General features: G+C 44.3%; 1 protein-coding gene across 5 annotated transcripts in view; it reads left to right on the forward strand.

Moving 5' to 3' along the window:
- Positions 1-15,927, forward strand: part of DLGAP2 (DLG associated protein 2) — a 473,760-nt gene that overhangs the window by 190,822 nt on the left and 267,011 nt on the right. The gene's annotated exons all lie outside the window — the stretch shown is intronic.

Below are 15,927 nucleotides of genomic sequence, written 5' to 3' on the forward strand. Positions count from 1 at the left end.
ATGGGGCCCCTGTCTACTAGTGCCCCACTGCAGTTTCCCCTGACACTTGCTCCCTGTTCGCTCCTCACTCTCCATCTCTAGGACTGTGCTGCCTTTCCATGTGAAACACTTCTCTTGGATATGTTATATCAGCATCTGGGGGGTGTTGCTGCAATTGAGAACATCTTAATTGCCAGGGAGTTAGGGGCTTGAGAGCTAGACAGACCACTGTGATTCCAGGAAGATAAGTCCAGTTTCCAATTAGCTACGATTCCAATAATGTCTGAATCCCAGGATCATTTATTCTGCAAGAGCTGCCCTGGCTGACTTCTTTTAGGATGGTAAGGCTGCAGCAACTGGCTGCTGGCTTCAGTGTGCCTCACTCAGGGATGAGTAAATCAGAACCTGCAGTGAGTGGAACCGGGTTTTCTTATGGAAGCATGGAGAGAGACAGCTTCCTTTATGCCCTGTGCAGTGAAAGACCAGCTGTCTCTCATCTGCTGCATTAAGCAGGAGGAAAGAAAAGGCAAATGAGGTTTGTGATGCTGGGAAATGCTGCTGGGTATTTATGCCAGGAAACCCAAACACCTTTTCAGAAGTAGAGATTCTTATATTCGGTGTCCTCTGTTGTCAGAGGTGACTGTTTTAAGTGCAGTGGGAATTGCTGAGGCTCTAGGTGAAGCATGCTGGGAGCTATCATGTTTTGATGAGGGTCCTTAAGAACCTGGGGCCACTGGCTCAAGCTACTCCCAAGGGCTCCATCAGCGGGAAACTTGCTAACAAGTGACTGCAAACTGACATGTGAGAGTCTGTTTGGCCTTGCTAAGCTAATCCCTTTTTAAAATCTGATACAAAAATCTGCACTGTCCTAGGTAGTAGTGGCTTTGTCCCTTTCTGCTGAATAAAAGGATTCATTGGCAATAAAAGGATTCATTAACTTGGCCATCTGGCTAATTGTTAGCTTTAAAAGTTCTTGTTATGAGTGACCAGCATACTTTACATGCAGATGTTATGCCCTGTAAGAACTGAGCATCTCTGAGAGGAAGATGCTATATGGTTTGTCCATATTTCAGTGAAAACTGGCCATTTCATTCACAGTATTATTCCCAAAGCTCTGATGTGTTTCCATACAGAGGTTTCCTATTAGAATGGAAAATTTGTGGCCTTTAGTTTGTTCAAGAAATAGAACAAGACAGGGGACTATCCATCAGCTTTATGAATCACACTTTTTTTATTTAGCAACAAGTGCCCAAGAAGGTTACTTACTATTAATGTCATTCACCTAAATGAAAGCCACATGCCCAGATTCCCCAAAAGAACAAATAGAAAGTGGGCATCTTTGGTGAGAGCTGACCACATCAGCATTTCATGGAGAGTAATACTCTCACGAGAAGGTGTTGGGTTGTGGCACAAGTGAACACCTACCCAACATGATTATTTGACTCAGTTTAATACTCCTCTTCAATTCACATTACTTATTCAGTAATAAATGTTTGTAGTATTGATTATTACACATACATTTTTACCAAGTCACTTCGATGTATTTTTAGCCAAAAGAGAAGTAAACTGAAAATAAGTGACATGCATCATCTGTGTTCTTACTGAGAAACTAATTCTTTAAACTGACAAATAAAATGTTATTGGAGGGTACTGTACACTGGGCAGATAAGCATCCATCCTTCGCCCTGATTTTATTAAGTCTGTATCTATAATCCCAGAGGAATGTTTGTTTTCTAATGCACATAACTTTTATTTCAATGTTACTTAATCCAACTGTTTTATTATTTTTTTTCACCAGAGCTCTGCTCAGCAGTGGCTATTGGTTCCAGTGCTCAAACCCAGGGACCTCTTTCATGCAAGTCCTCTGCACAGCCACTCCTCTCTCCTCTCTCTCCTCTCTCTCCTCTCTCTCTCTCCCCTGCTTTTTTTTTCTTAAATGAGCAAGTCTTTATATTAGTGCATTAGACTGTGTTTTTCTTTAAAAACACAGGCTGAATGGGGACTCTCAACTGACCAAACCTAAAAACTGAGCTCTACCAACTCTACCCAAAATATCAAGACAATGTTCGCTCTCTCTTTTATTGCTACTGTCTGCAGAGGTGTGTCCATGTTTGTTAGGAAGGGTGGAATGATACACATGTGTATCAGGAACACCACAGACACATCCACATACCACAAGCACATACTTTTCACATGCCATTTAAAAAGCTGTAAAGCTGGTGACAGGGGTGCATGGCACATTCCAGAGGAGGAGCTGAAAGGAAGTTTTAAAGGATGCTGTGCATTTACAGTTTTCTTGGTGTGTGGGTCTTCAGATAAAACCAGACACCTCCACACAGTGTGTGTTTCTAACCCAATGTGCAGGGTATTTCTGAATAAATACACCTCCACACACTAATTGTGCACTTCCTTTCTTCCCTCTCTCAGTTTAAAATACAGTTATTCATCTCCAGTGTCTGCTCTTAAGCCTGCACTTGCGATGAAGCTTGTCTAGAAGTCTGACTCAGTCGGTTATTTTCAAAGATGCAGCAGTTGCCAGAAATTTGATCATTGGTTCATTATTTTATTCACGATTATTCAAGATAATAACTGGAGGTAAAATTAGCAGTCTTCATATGACTAGCATTGGGGAAAGTTATAACAGTTCTATTTACAGAACAGTTATTGTGAAAGTGCTTTTCTGTTCACATCTCTGTAAAATGTTCTGTGTTCAATAGGGACCAAAACGGTCTGTTTACGCAGGCGTCTTCTGTCTGTCATTTATCACACAGCACAAAGCTTTTGCTTCCAAATTGGGTGAGTGGGGAGTAGAGCCTCTGAAAAATGCAGCGTTGCTCTCCAAGCTGCTCTTCTTATTATTTAGAAAACACTCTGCCGATGCCCACACCCTTTTCTTGTGTGGGATCACTACCATGCATCCTAGCAGTCTTTTCTCTGCTAGTTGCTCAGGGTTGCATCTTAGATTCGTTCTGTGCCAAGAAGTCTGTTTCTCACCACCATAACTAAGTACGTAGTGTCACTATGGAGCAGTGGGGAGCAAAGACTTCCTTAACCAGGTCACCTGGTAGCTGATAGAGCAATCCAGCATCTCAGGGGACCTTCTGTGTCATTTGTCTCAGCAAGTCCTTTTCATCTCTCAGTCAGTGAGAGCACAGCACTGCCTGAGCTCCTTCTTGAGAGCCCTCAGACGAGCAGTGCCTTCACTCTCATGTTGAGAGCTCTTCAGTACATGACTTCCTGACTCGGTTCTGCACACAGCCAGTGCTCACAATGGGCTATCACCTGGGGAACTGTCTTTGGGTTGACTGTGTACAGTGTTGGGTAAACAAGGACACTCAATGTGCTGTTCCTGGGCCCCCTAGGTGTCTTCAGGCATAGTACACTGTCGTCCCCTACCATGTCTCTGGGTGTATTGACCTGCTAGGTACCAGTTTTGCATATACTGTAGTACTCTCAGGGTTTGCTGGATGCCCAGATGTCCCTGTGTGCACATGGCCCCCTGGCCCCTTGGCCACCTGACCAGCTTCCTGGATGGTTGGTGTGGCTTCTCTCTGTAGTAGAAGAAAGGTTGTGGTGTCTCTTGACAGAGCCTGACTGGATTCAGTGTGTCTCTGTCCATCACCTATGACATCCATTCTGTTCTTCTCAGATCTTCAGAGCCAGAAACATCCTTTGCTTGGGAACTGTTTTGGTCTCTGGCCTGTGAGGCTTTATTATATTTTTTTTGCCTCCAGGGTTATTGCTAGGGCTCAGTGCCTGCACCATGAATCTGCTGCTCCTGGAGGCCATTTTTTCTCCCCTTTTTTGCCCTTGTTGTTGTAGCCTTGTTGTGGTTATTATTTTTACCCCTTTTGTTGTCATTGTTGTTGTAGCCCTGTTGTGGCCATTATTGTTATTGTTGATGTTGTTCGTTGTTGGATAGGACAGAGAGAAATGGAGAAAGGAGGAGAAGACAGAGAAGGGAAGAGAAAGACAGACACCTGCAGACCTGCTTCACTGCCTGTGAAGTGAGTCCCCTGCAGGTGGGGAGCCAGGTGCTTGAACTGGAATCCTTACACTGGTCCCTGCACTTTGTGCCACATGCGCTTAACCTGCTGTGCTACCACCCGACCCCCCTCGCCTGTGAGTTTTGCTACTAGTCTGGAACATCATATGTCGGGGGGCTGAGTCTGGTGTGCCTTCTTGGGCTGTGTTTTGGCTGCTCACTAAGGGTGCTGTCATTTGGTTCCTTTATACTTCAGCTCATCTCTGTGGGTGCACTACTGGGACAGGTCCTACAGTGGCATTCTCTAGGAGTGTCCTGTTGATGGCCATGTGGGAGAGCAGTTCAGTGCCATCTAACCCCCAGCCTGCCCATCGCTAGGCCATGTGCAGTAGAGACACCCAGGTCCACATGTCAGAGTAGCAAGAGGTTTTATATGGGCACAGCTTCTGTCTGTGAGCTTGTGTTCTTCCAGGAAGAAATGTAGAGGGACGGTGTCAGGGAAAAGAAAGTGCAAGCAGACAGACAAGGTGAAACATCCCACTCGAAGTGCCTTCCTTTGAGGGGCCCTGGGGCAAGATCATGGTGACAAAGTGGTCTTTTCTACTGAATGGACTGCTTCTCCAGAATAATGCTTCAGCATGCCGGTTTTTATAAAAGTACAGTTTGGGTGGGAAGGGCACTGCTCCACCCTTACTGATATGGAATCCCAGCTAGGTAAACATTTAGGGAAATGCCTGATAGAAACTTAAATTCTCTAACAATTCAAACATTAAAAACACTCCCACAAGTGCCCCCAACAGGTACATTCATTTGTTGTAGCTAGCATGTGATGTGTTCCTTGCTGGAAGAATAATGTAGGCTAGACAAATATTTGTGGAAGAGTGACTGGGCCCCAAATTGTATTTGCTCAATTGTTGTCTGTGAGCTAAAAGACCAGGAACTTGAGGAGTATATTGAAGGGATGGGTAGGGGTGTGTGTGTGTGTGTGTGTGTGTGTGTGGTGGAGGACACTACACTGGAGGCCTTGGGGGGGGGGGTCCACTCCTTCCACACAAGAGTCCCTCACACATACTATCCTCTCAGCCCTGAAGGTTGCTGCAACAGTTTTAGAATGAGGCAGAAAATACAGGCCAATCAAGCCATGCATGTGATTTTTTATTGCTTTGATTTGTCAGATTCTGGGGAGAAATGTGAGCTCTAAAGACCTAAGAGACACTACGCTTTACTCTGCCTTTACCATGGAATTGTCCCTGCTCCTAGAGCTGTTCTGTCTTTTGCTTAAAATAGCACTATTTATGTATGAAACACCATAGTACACATATTAGACTAATGGGGCTGTTGTAATACTGTCAGTGCAATAAATACAGAGTGGACAGTTGTCCCACTGATGGTGCTGGCTAAGTGGTGGCCCTAAGGTGTGGTATGTAGTGTGCTTTGGGATTTCACAGTGGGGGAGGGTGGCAGGAACCCTGATGTATGTTTCTAAGAAGACCTCAGGGAGGGTGTAGGTCACCCAGATCTTCAGGGAGTGACACTATAGGATTCAGACCAGGCCCTGCTTCTTGAGCCCATAGAAAGCCTCCTACATGGTTACAGTAATGGGAGGGGAGCCTCCAAACACAGTCAGCTCTGGAGACTGGTATGTTTTTATGCTAGAAACAATGTCTCTATGCTACTGTGCATGCTGAAGTGTTCTCCTAAATCATGAAGCTGATCTCTAAAAATCTCAGAAGATAGGGGTGGGATGGAGTGGGTGGGTACAGTGTTTCTTGGTGAATCATTTGCTCTCAGCTATTTGCTTTCAAATGGTTTGTAAACTGAGGGCTTCTTTCTTCATTTCCACCCTGGTTGTTTTTGCCTTGGGGAGGGTCTTATTTAAAGCAGTTATTTCCAGAATTTCTAGGGTAGTAGCTGCATTATCTTTCCTCCTTATTTGCTGTAGATTTTCCTGAGGAAAAAGAGACACCCCCCCCTCTCTCTCTGTCTTACACACACACACACACACACACACACACACACGGGGGGCGGGGGGACTAGGGCCACTGGCCAACTGAAAAAGCTAAAAGACCAACAGGCTTTGAGCTAACACAGAGTTAATTTAGTGGTTTCCAGGGGAGTTGTGGGTTTTGCTTCATCAGAGGTGAGATGTGTCTGCCATCTACCCCTTCAACATGTAATCCAGAAATCTAATGTGAAAAGTCACAGATTTCAAACATATGTCCTTTGGTAAATGTTGAAATATTTTACAAGTGGCAGTATAGAATTTTTTATAAATGAGGACAATGTTTACTTATAATCAGAATAGAAAGCTAATTAAAACAGTATGTCCAAACCCTCATATTCTTCCATTCACAGAAAAGAAAATGGGAGAAAAGTAGTCTTTAAAACCTTTATGGTAGGCTATTAGTATGAATGGATGTACTTGGGCCTCCTAATAAGGAAGCGCTAAATATTCCTGGGAGGGACCTAAAGCCACCACCCCAAGACAGGGACCTATGGTTAGTTCTGCTCTCTTAGGGTCCTTGAGTCAAGAAGGAGGTTGTTAAAATTCTGTCTTGGTCCAGGAAGGTATCTAGTATTAGAGCATAGGGCTTACATGAATGAAGGCCCAGGTCTAATCCCCAGCACCACTGGGAACAGTGGTCTGGTCTTTACCTCTTCCTCTGTTAGAAATAAATAAATAGGGGGCAGATGTGGCACACCTGGTTGTGTGGACACATTACAGTACTCAAGGACCTATGTTCAAGCCCCTGGTCCCCACCTGCAAGGGAAGGCTTCAGAAAGTGGTGAAGCAGTGTTGCAGGTGTCTTTTTCTTTCTCCCTCCCTAGTCCCCGTTCTTGCTCAGTTCCTCTCTGTCTCTTTATACAATAAATAAAATTATAAAAAAAGAACCAAACAGATTTATGTGTGGCTCCAGAGCCTCATGTGTGTGCAATAAACCCCCTCCTCTGGGATAAATTTTTCCATTCATTTTATGTTAAGTAGATTGAGGCAGTGAAGAGAGACACCACAGCACCAGACTTTACTCCGGTGCTTTACTCTGGTGCTCCCAGGTGGTGTAGGGGCTTGAACTCTGACAGTACACTTGGTAAGATATACACCCTAATGAGTGAGCTGTCCTTTGGCCCAAAATAAATGTCTTCAAAAATTTGATTTATCTTTCTTTTAAGCTTTCATCCAATGTTTTCAACTTCTTAGCACAATCTATGACATAGAGTCTTCGTGTGTATGTGTGTGTGTGTGTCTGTCCATCCTCTCTCATGCATGCTCTAGATTTCCTTTTATATTTTATGTATATATGAGTGTCTATATGTGTATATGTACACACATATACATCAGTGAAATGGCTGTTTTAGTCACCTACTTATTTAACCAAAAAAAGAGTTCTCCAATGAAGTGCTGGTTGTTCTGGTGGTTCTACAAGTCAGGGCAATCTAGCCTGAGGGCATGGGGCCGGCATGGACCACTTTCTGCTGAAGCACTGTTTCTCTTTCTTGTCTCTGTTAACCATTAAGTCCCATCTCAGAACCACCCACATCACCAGTACGTCTTGTGCAGCATAGGAAGGCAGTGTGGGAAGGTAGGAGGGTCACTTTATAGAAACATTTTATGAGTGGAAGCCATGCTATGAGGATTGTCCAAGATGCTGACCGAGCCTGGAGCCCATTCAGGACATGCTTCAGACCCCTGCCCCTCTGCTCCCTTTATCAAATCCATTTATTGTCACTGTAAACCTAGCATCATTTTTGAAAGGGGAAGAATTTCCATTCTTAGATTTTCATTTGCAGAACCTCTGCCTGTATTGTTGGGAGTCTTGGTCTGGCGTCCTTGTCCTCAAGTGTAAGAATGGTTGTGAAATCTTGGCATTCAGAGCTTCATTTATACTATTATTAGAAATTTAATCCTGGCATAATTCCTTGGAGCATCTCCCACCAGGTCATAACCCCTCTGAGGGACATGTAGTGAGTGTTCCATGTTCATGAAGCCAGGAAGCAAACACCAGGCAGCTCAAGTTGTTAAGTGAATAAGTTTACAGATTGGACCTTGATTTCCTGTTAGCAACCTGTCAGACTGTTTGATTGTGGACCCTCATGATATTGAATCAGGTGGTATTTTTACTGAAACCCATCAGAGTGCCCACACCACCGGCCACAGGCTCTATTTAGAGCAGCTATCTTGGCTTTTGCTTTTACACCTTTAAGGTAACTGACAACTGCAGCATATGCCTCAGAGGAGCAGAACTGGCTGCATATAGGAAGCAGCACCCATGTCCTCCTCAGCCAGGAAAGTGCAGCAGGACTGAGCTCACACCTGATGAAGCTGTGATGAAGCTAACAGGGTGCGTTGCTACCACCCGGACTTAGTTGGTAGTTCCTGATTTTAGGAAAACATTACCCCAGTAATTATCTTCAGTTTTTAAAAAGATTTGTTTATTTATGCACAGGAAGCACTTGGACATCAGTTTGGCATGTAAGGTGTTGGGGGTCCAACTCAGGACCTCAAACTTGCAAGTCCACCCACTGCACAACCTCTATGGCTATAATATCCCACTACCATTCCCCACTTGCACCTCTGATTCAGTATTGTAACATGTGTGCTTAACCAGGTGCGCCACCACCCAGCCCCCTGACCCAACATTGTAAGGATCATTAGAGGCACTTTCTACACATGGATGGGGGGAGCTCAAGACTGATATCAAGACAGATTCTGGTTTCTAGAAAGTACTTCAGATGCTGAAACAATCCTAGGAAACAACCCTAGAAAAATATTTGTGATCCCTCTTCTTGCCTGCCTTTGGACATAATCAGTTCACATGCTCCCCCTTTTTAATTTACCAAAATATCAGAATTTGTGAAATGCTACACGAATATAATACAACTAATCCATTCACTTTACTAAATCAGATGGAAATGTGAGGTCTTCGTCGAAAACCACTTTAAAGTGTTTTCTTTTTCTCCTTAGTGGTCATGGAAGCATGAAGAGCTTTACCATAAAATTTTCCATAATAAAATACTTGTCTATCAGTGTTGAAATTACAGCCAGGAGTTTGTTAGTCAGAAAAGAAGCTAAACTGGGTCAGGGGCTCAGAATCTAGAGATTGCTGAACCAAGAAACTAGTTTACATGCTTTCTTTCAACTTTTAAGATTTTAAAAATCTTTTTCTTTCTTCTTTCTTCCTTCTTAACTTCTCTCTCTCTCTCTCTCTTTCTATCCCTCTCTCTCCCTCTCCTTCTCCGTGTGTGTGTGTTATCCTTATATCTGACTTCTTTGAGAGAGGTGGTGGGAGGGGGCAGATGTTCCATAGAAACCAGTTACTGTTCTGTCGGCAGACACACATGGACACATGCAGGGGCCAGTCAGGCTTGGGGGCATGATGGATCTGTCCCTGGCTGTGTGATCCTCATCACTCCAAACCCCACACAGAGCAGGCTGCATGCAGAGTTGGTAACCCCGGGAAATCCTGATCTCTACATAGGATGTCATAGCTCCTGCCAAATTCAGAGAATCCAGTGGATTCCTTTCAGAGTCCTGGTTGAGGCCAAGTCTGTGTACACATATTCAGTATAATGGAGGTCACAGAGTAGGGCACTTCTGTGTGTCATTCATTTATTCTCTCCAGATGTCTAGTGAGCCTCAAGAAAATGGAATGAAATCCTTTCCCAAGGGAGCAGGTGAAGTGAGCTCCTACTAAAAAGAGAGATGCCAGCCACCCTTCCCTCAAGGCCACCTTAATCCCTGGCTTCACTTTTTTTCTCCCTCCTCCCTCTCAAACCCACCAAGCCCAAATGGTTTCAATTCCTAAGACTTTCTTTGAGTAAAGGTCCTACCACACAACTGTACTGTTGAATCTACTGGTGAATTTCACTGGGGAGGGAGCTGTGGGTGTCAGCCCTTAGGGAAAGGAACAAAGGGTCCAGTTTGTGATTGGCTAGGAGAGGTTGGAGATAGCATCTGCTTTGTTCTTATGGACCTATAAATTCAATGGAATTCTACAAGAGTCTGGTAGTGTGACTATAGCCCTCCAGTGGATGGTAGGGTAGTGGGACTGGGACCATCCTTTATGACCCTTGTGCTGATCTGATGCCTTGCACTGTAGCCCACCAGGGTGGACCACTGCCCGGCTGCATCCAGGTGGCTGGCAGGTGATGCTTCTCTGAAATCCCGAGGATGAATTCATCCCTGAAAGGCCATCTCTTAAGATGAGACCTATGGTCACAGAGGGCAGGTTTCAGTAAGCCCACCCTTTTATTATTTATTTATTTATTTATTTTTAAAAAGGAGACATTAACAAAACCATAGGATAAGAGGGGTACAACTCCACACAATTCCCACCACCAGATCTCCGTATCCCATCCCCTCCCCTGATAGCTGTCCTATTCTTTATCCCTCTGGGAGTATGGACCCAAGATCATTGTGGGATGCAGAAGGTGGAAGGTCTGGCTTCTGTAATTGCTTCCCTGCTGAACATGGCCATTGACAGGTCGATCCATACTCCCAGCCTGCCTCTCTCTTTCCCTAGTAGGGTGGGGCTCTGGGGAAGTGGAGCTCCAGGACACATTTGTGAGGTTGTCTGTCCAGGGAAGTCTGGTCGGCATCATGCTGGCATCTGGAACCTGGTGGCTGAAAAGAGAGTTAACATATGAAACCAAACAAATTGTTGAACAATCATGGACCTAAAGGCTGGTATAGTGCAGATGAAGTGTTGGGGGTTACTCACTGCAGACTATTGTGTACTTTTGCTTTCAGGTATATATTTTGCCCTAGTTTATGGATACATGTGAACATATACTCTATCTCACGGGACCAGCCTATATCTAGGTTGTGGGACTTTGTTAGGAAATGAGCCTCCTGGAATGGAATTAGAGAATACTATGAAAGGAAAGGTCTCACCCGAGTAATGAAGCTGAAGGGTTGTCATTCCACACCTGAAGTCTCTGGACACAGTCTGAAGTGAAGCATGCTGAGGTGGTACTTGTTGCGTTGATTAGGTTGAGATCGGCAGGTGAAATATTATTTGGTATGATTTAGGAGAAGCATGCAGGAAAGTGCACCCCACCCTAAGGTTCCAAGACTGGGGGAAATATAGGCTCTATAGTGGAAATGTGAGGTTCCTGCTATCTTAGGGTTCAAGAAGACAATAGTTATTGTTAAAATCACATTGTTTTGTAGTTGCGTTAACTTTGAAAATAATCTCTTTGTTAGGATTTGCTGTATAATACCCAACATCACCATAATTTATGTCCTTTGACATTATTTGTATATTGCTGTGCCACTGGTTGCTTCTGTTCTCCCTGGTCTAGGTAAGCCCATCTTCTAGCTGGGCAGAAAGAGAATCTTAAAATGTACAAGGAATCAGCTTAATGACTAAATTTTTCTTCTTCTTCTTCTTCTTCTTTTATATAGCCAGAGAATATCTCATTTAGGGCCAGAATGGAAAATGTTTCCTTTCTAAATGAGTGGGAGTTGTGCACAGCTTGGGAAGTGGAAGGGTTCTGCCTTACTTATCACCCAGGCAGCCTAAGTGTGTGAGTACTCATGAGTGCTCACAGGAGGAAAAGTGCCTGAGTGCTCCCAGGGGAGCACATGGTGGGTTGAGGCTAGGGGCAGACTCTAGTTGGCAGGGACTGGCATGGACATTCTGGGAACTGCTGGAGCCTTCAGAGTTTCCCTCTCCAGCAGTGCACGTTCCTGTGGATTTCTTGTGGTGCCTGCAGTTCCATCCCACTTTCTCCTCCCCTGTCCTTCTCCTCTATAATTACCTTTTCATCTCTTACCGTGGGAATGGGGCAAAATTTATTTAGGTTCCAGAAGCTTGCATACCAGTGAGATGGGAGGGAGGGCAGCCTTAGAACCTGCTGGGGTGGGGGTGGGGCACTGCTGCAGTACCTGCTGCAGGAGTTGGTCCCAAGCACCTGAATCCATGTCTCATATGTTCTGCCTGGGACAGACCGCAGGCAGTGGGGGAAATACAAGTTCCCAGCCTCGTGGTTTCATGCTCTTCCCAAGAGCAAAGCCCAGGCAGTGTGGATGGGAGATGTGAACGGTTCCTAACCCCACAGGTTTTGCATCTGACCTTGATGCAGGAACAGACTGTCCTTTGTGGAAAAGCCTGGCTTGAATTCTCCGTGTGATTACATGGGGCTTGTCCAAAGAGAGGGCGGAGAGAGGACAGATCTCAAGTGCCTTTCAAATAGCCATCAACAAAACAAATGCTCCCTATTGATACAGGGTGTCAGCAACATGGGGAAGTGTGGTGGGAAGTTAGCTGGTGTAAACTACTTTCATCTCACTGTTCCTGTAAACCTAAACCTGTCACTAAAAAAGGGAAAAATCCTTTACTTTTAAAGAACAGTATCAGTTGCTATTATGCCATTATAGACATTGTTTAAGAATAACAGAAGTTCCTGATGAGAAGCTCCCCTGGAGAGCAGCATGTGGGAGAGCAATGAAGGGGCAGCCCCAGCTTCTCCCCATCTCAAAGGTCAGGATAGAGGGGGGTGAGGACAGCCTTCCCAAGGATCAGTGGGGCTCATACTCATTTTGATGAGTCCCTGGGGCATAGATTCACCCTCTGGAGAGGAAAGCCATCAGAGAGAAGAACCATCAGAAGGCAGCCTTTCTAGATTCAAAAACAAACTTCCTCTCTGCTGCTTCAGAGTATAGCTGGGACCACCAGACTGGCCAGAGTGAGTGTGGGACATCAGGAGCCCACTGATCACCCAGAAGAACTCCAGAGGATCTTGAGACATTCACCTCTGCCCTCAGGGAAGAGACAACTTTGATACACAGGAAACCAAAATAACTAAGTATTGGATTGAGATAACTAAGTATCAAACTAAGATAACTAAGTAAACAGCCAACAGAAAGGAGCAATCTTTCTCTTTTTAAAATTTTTTATTGTCTTTATTTATTAGATAAAGATAGAGATTGAGAGGAATGGGGAGACACACAGAGAGAGAGAGACACCAATCAGCCTGCAGCACTGCTTCACCACTCGTGAAGCTTTCCCCCTGCAGGTAGGGACTGGGGGCTCAAACCAGGGTCCTTGTGCATTGTAATGTACGCTCAACCAGGTGTGCCACCACCTGGCTCCCGGAGCAATATTTTTCTAGGACAACAAACAGAAAAAAATCTCAAATTTGGCACAATACTTCCATCTGGGGTTCTCACAGATCTCCCAGTAAGTATTCCATTTCAGCCAACAGTGACAATTCCAATATTAAGTGGCAGTTCTATGGATGAGCACATGGAGGCCCAAGAGAAAGTGGGTATGTATCCAAACCTGGTGAACAGTCAGCCAAGAAATGAAATGAGTCCAAAGATTTTCTTCTAAAAGTCCCAAGTTTGGGCTATTATGAACAAAGTTGCTATAAACATTCCTGTGTAGGTTTTTGTGTAAGTTTTTTTTAACTTATTTCAGTAAATACCAAGGAGTACAATTGTTGGATCATATGGTGAGAGTATGTTTAACTTCACAAGTAACTGCTAGATTGTCCTCAAAAGTGGCTGCACTGTTCTGCATTCCCACTAGCAGTAGGGAGAATTCTTCTTGCTATATACCTAACCCAGCATTAGTTGTGGTCAGGGTTCTAGGGTTTGGTTATTCTGAGAGGAATGTCACAATTATTTAGCTTTTCAGTTCTCTAATGACACATGATGTGGAGCTACTTTTCATCTACTTGTTTGCCATCTGTCTATTTTCTTTGGCATCTTCTTTTGTGAAGTGACTGTTCAGGTTCTTTGCACATTTTTAAATTGAGTTTGTTGGGTGTTTTATTGTTGGTGATGGTGGTAATGCATTTTAAGAATGCTTTGTACATTTTGGATACCAGCTCTGATGCAAATATTTTCTCTTAGCCTATGAATTGTGGTGCCATCCTCTTAAGCACAATTTTAATTTAAGTGTATATGTATTTTTTTTCTTTGTAAGAAATAGCAGTGCTTTAATTTTTTTATATATCATCCTCTTGAAGCTATGTTTCAAAATTTTAAATCAGGTTAGCAGCAGGCATTGATTGCCTACTGGGTGACAGATGGTGTGTTAAATGCTCGGTCAGCCTTTGTGTGTTCCTGTGTTCTGTTATTTGTGGTTTCATTCCTGTGGCAAGGTTCCCCCACACAGGTGTTAAGTTCTAAGGTCAGGCGTTTATTTTATGAACATTCACTGACTATGAACCATGAATAGGAACTCTCCTTGGTGCTGGAGATAGAGGCAATTAGAATAGGATTGATCCATTGAATGAGGTTATGATCTAGTTGTGATAAACTTACAAACACAAATAGCACAAAATGTGCTGCCCAGAGACCACAGAAAGCTGAGAATGTAGAGCTACAGGACAGAGGCATGAAGTTAGATAAACTGAGTCTGATGTTATCAGGGACAGTGTCAGAGAGGGGCAGCTATTGGTCAGATTTTGAAGCACAACTGACACTTTTACTCAAAAAACCATGTAGTAGTAGCCCAGCCCTGAGGGGCTTTATGTAGGCCAGAAGATAAGTATTTGACCAAATAGACACCAAGATGGTTATTGTTTCTGACCTAAGTTTGTCACATGTTAGTATTATTAATTTTTCAGAGAGAGAGAAAAAGATAAAGAGAGAAACAAAGAAAGAAAAAGAGAGAGAGAGAGAGAGAGAGAGAGAGAGAGGGAGAGAAAGAGGGGGTTAGACAGACCATAGCACCATCCATGGTGCTCCCATGTGGTTCCAAGGCTCAAACCTAGGCCTCATGTACCTGGTGTGGCTCCTGGTCAGTATTTCTGTCACCACTACATTGTTTTCATTGTTTCTGGTTATATAGATGAATAAACAGACCTGGAGGAGAAGGGTGGAGAAGAATGTGATTAAAGTCTAGCATGTGGGACTGGATTATACATTCCTGGCCCAGCTACACACACTGCACTTCCTCCTGCTGACTTTGTGCAGACCTTGAGATGGGCAAGTGCTAGAGGAGGTATCTATGTCTAGGGCTTCTGTATCTTTATTTTTCCACAAAAATGTGGATCCTGCTACTAGGGCAAGCTCAGTGGAGTCTCTCATCATGTGTGGCTGGTGCTCTTATTCCTTCTAGGACAGGTTCTGTTCAGTACCTTGGGGGGCAGGGAGGAATTCTTCTTCTTTAAGGGCCTAGCAAGTTCTGAGGCTGCTGTCCATGTCAGGAGCTCAGAAAGGATTTGCCCTTTGAAGGGGTACTGTTTATGCTTTGACAATCACAGTCATGGCCAGACAATAGCACACTTGGCTAAGTGTGCACACATTGCAGTACACAAGGACCCAGTTCAAGCTCCTGGTTCCCCACCTGTAGGGGGAAAACTTCAGGAGTGGTGAAGCAGGGTTGCAGGTGTCTGTCTCTTTCCCTCTCTATCTCTCCCTCCCTTCTCAATTTATCTAAAATAAAGAAATTTAAAAGTAAAGAAAATCACTCTACTGTGGAATGTTGTGCTCAGGAGTGTTGAGTGTGGGGAAGGCAGTGGGTTTAAAAGTCAGGACATGGCCAGAGAAGCAGTTCAGAGGTAGAGTGCAGGACTTGTATGTGTGGGCCTGTGTTCATCCGCAGTTTTTTTTTTTTTAAGTTTTTATATATAAAATGGAAACACTGACAAAACCGTAGGATAACAGGGGTACAATCCCACCACTGTAACACCATATCCCATTCCCTCCTTTGATAGCTTTCCTATTCTTTATCCCTCTGGGAACATGGACCCAGGGTCACTATGGGGTGCAGAAGATGGAAGGTCTGGCTTCTGTAATTGCTTCCTCGCAATTCCGAATGTGAGTATTGACAGGTCCATCCATACTCCCAGCTTGTCTCTCTCTTTCCCTAGTAGGCCAGAGATCTGGGGAGACGGGACTCCAGGACATATTGGTGGGGTCGTTTGACCTGAGAAGTCTGGTTGTCATCATGGTAGCATCTAGAACCTGGTGGCTGAAAAGAGAGTTAAGATAGAAAGCAGAGCAAATT

Source organism: Erinaceus europaeus, chromosome 2 (genome assembly GCF_950295315.1).
Source record: "Erinaceus europaeus chromosome 2, mEriEur2.1, whole genome shotgun sequence".
Lineage (NCBI taxonomy): Eukaryota > Metazoa > Chordata > Mammalia > Eulipotyphla > Erinaceidae > Erinaceus > Erinaceus europaeus.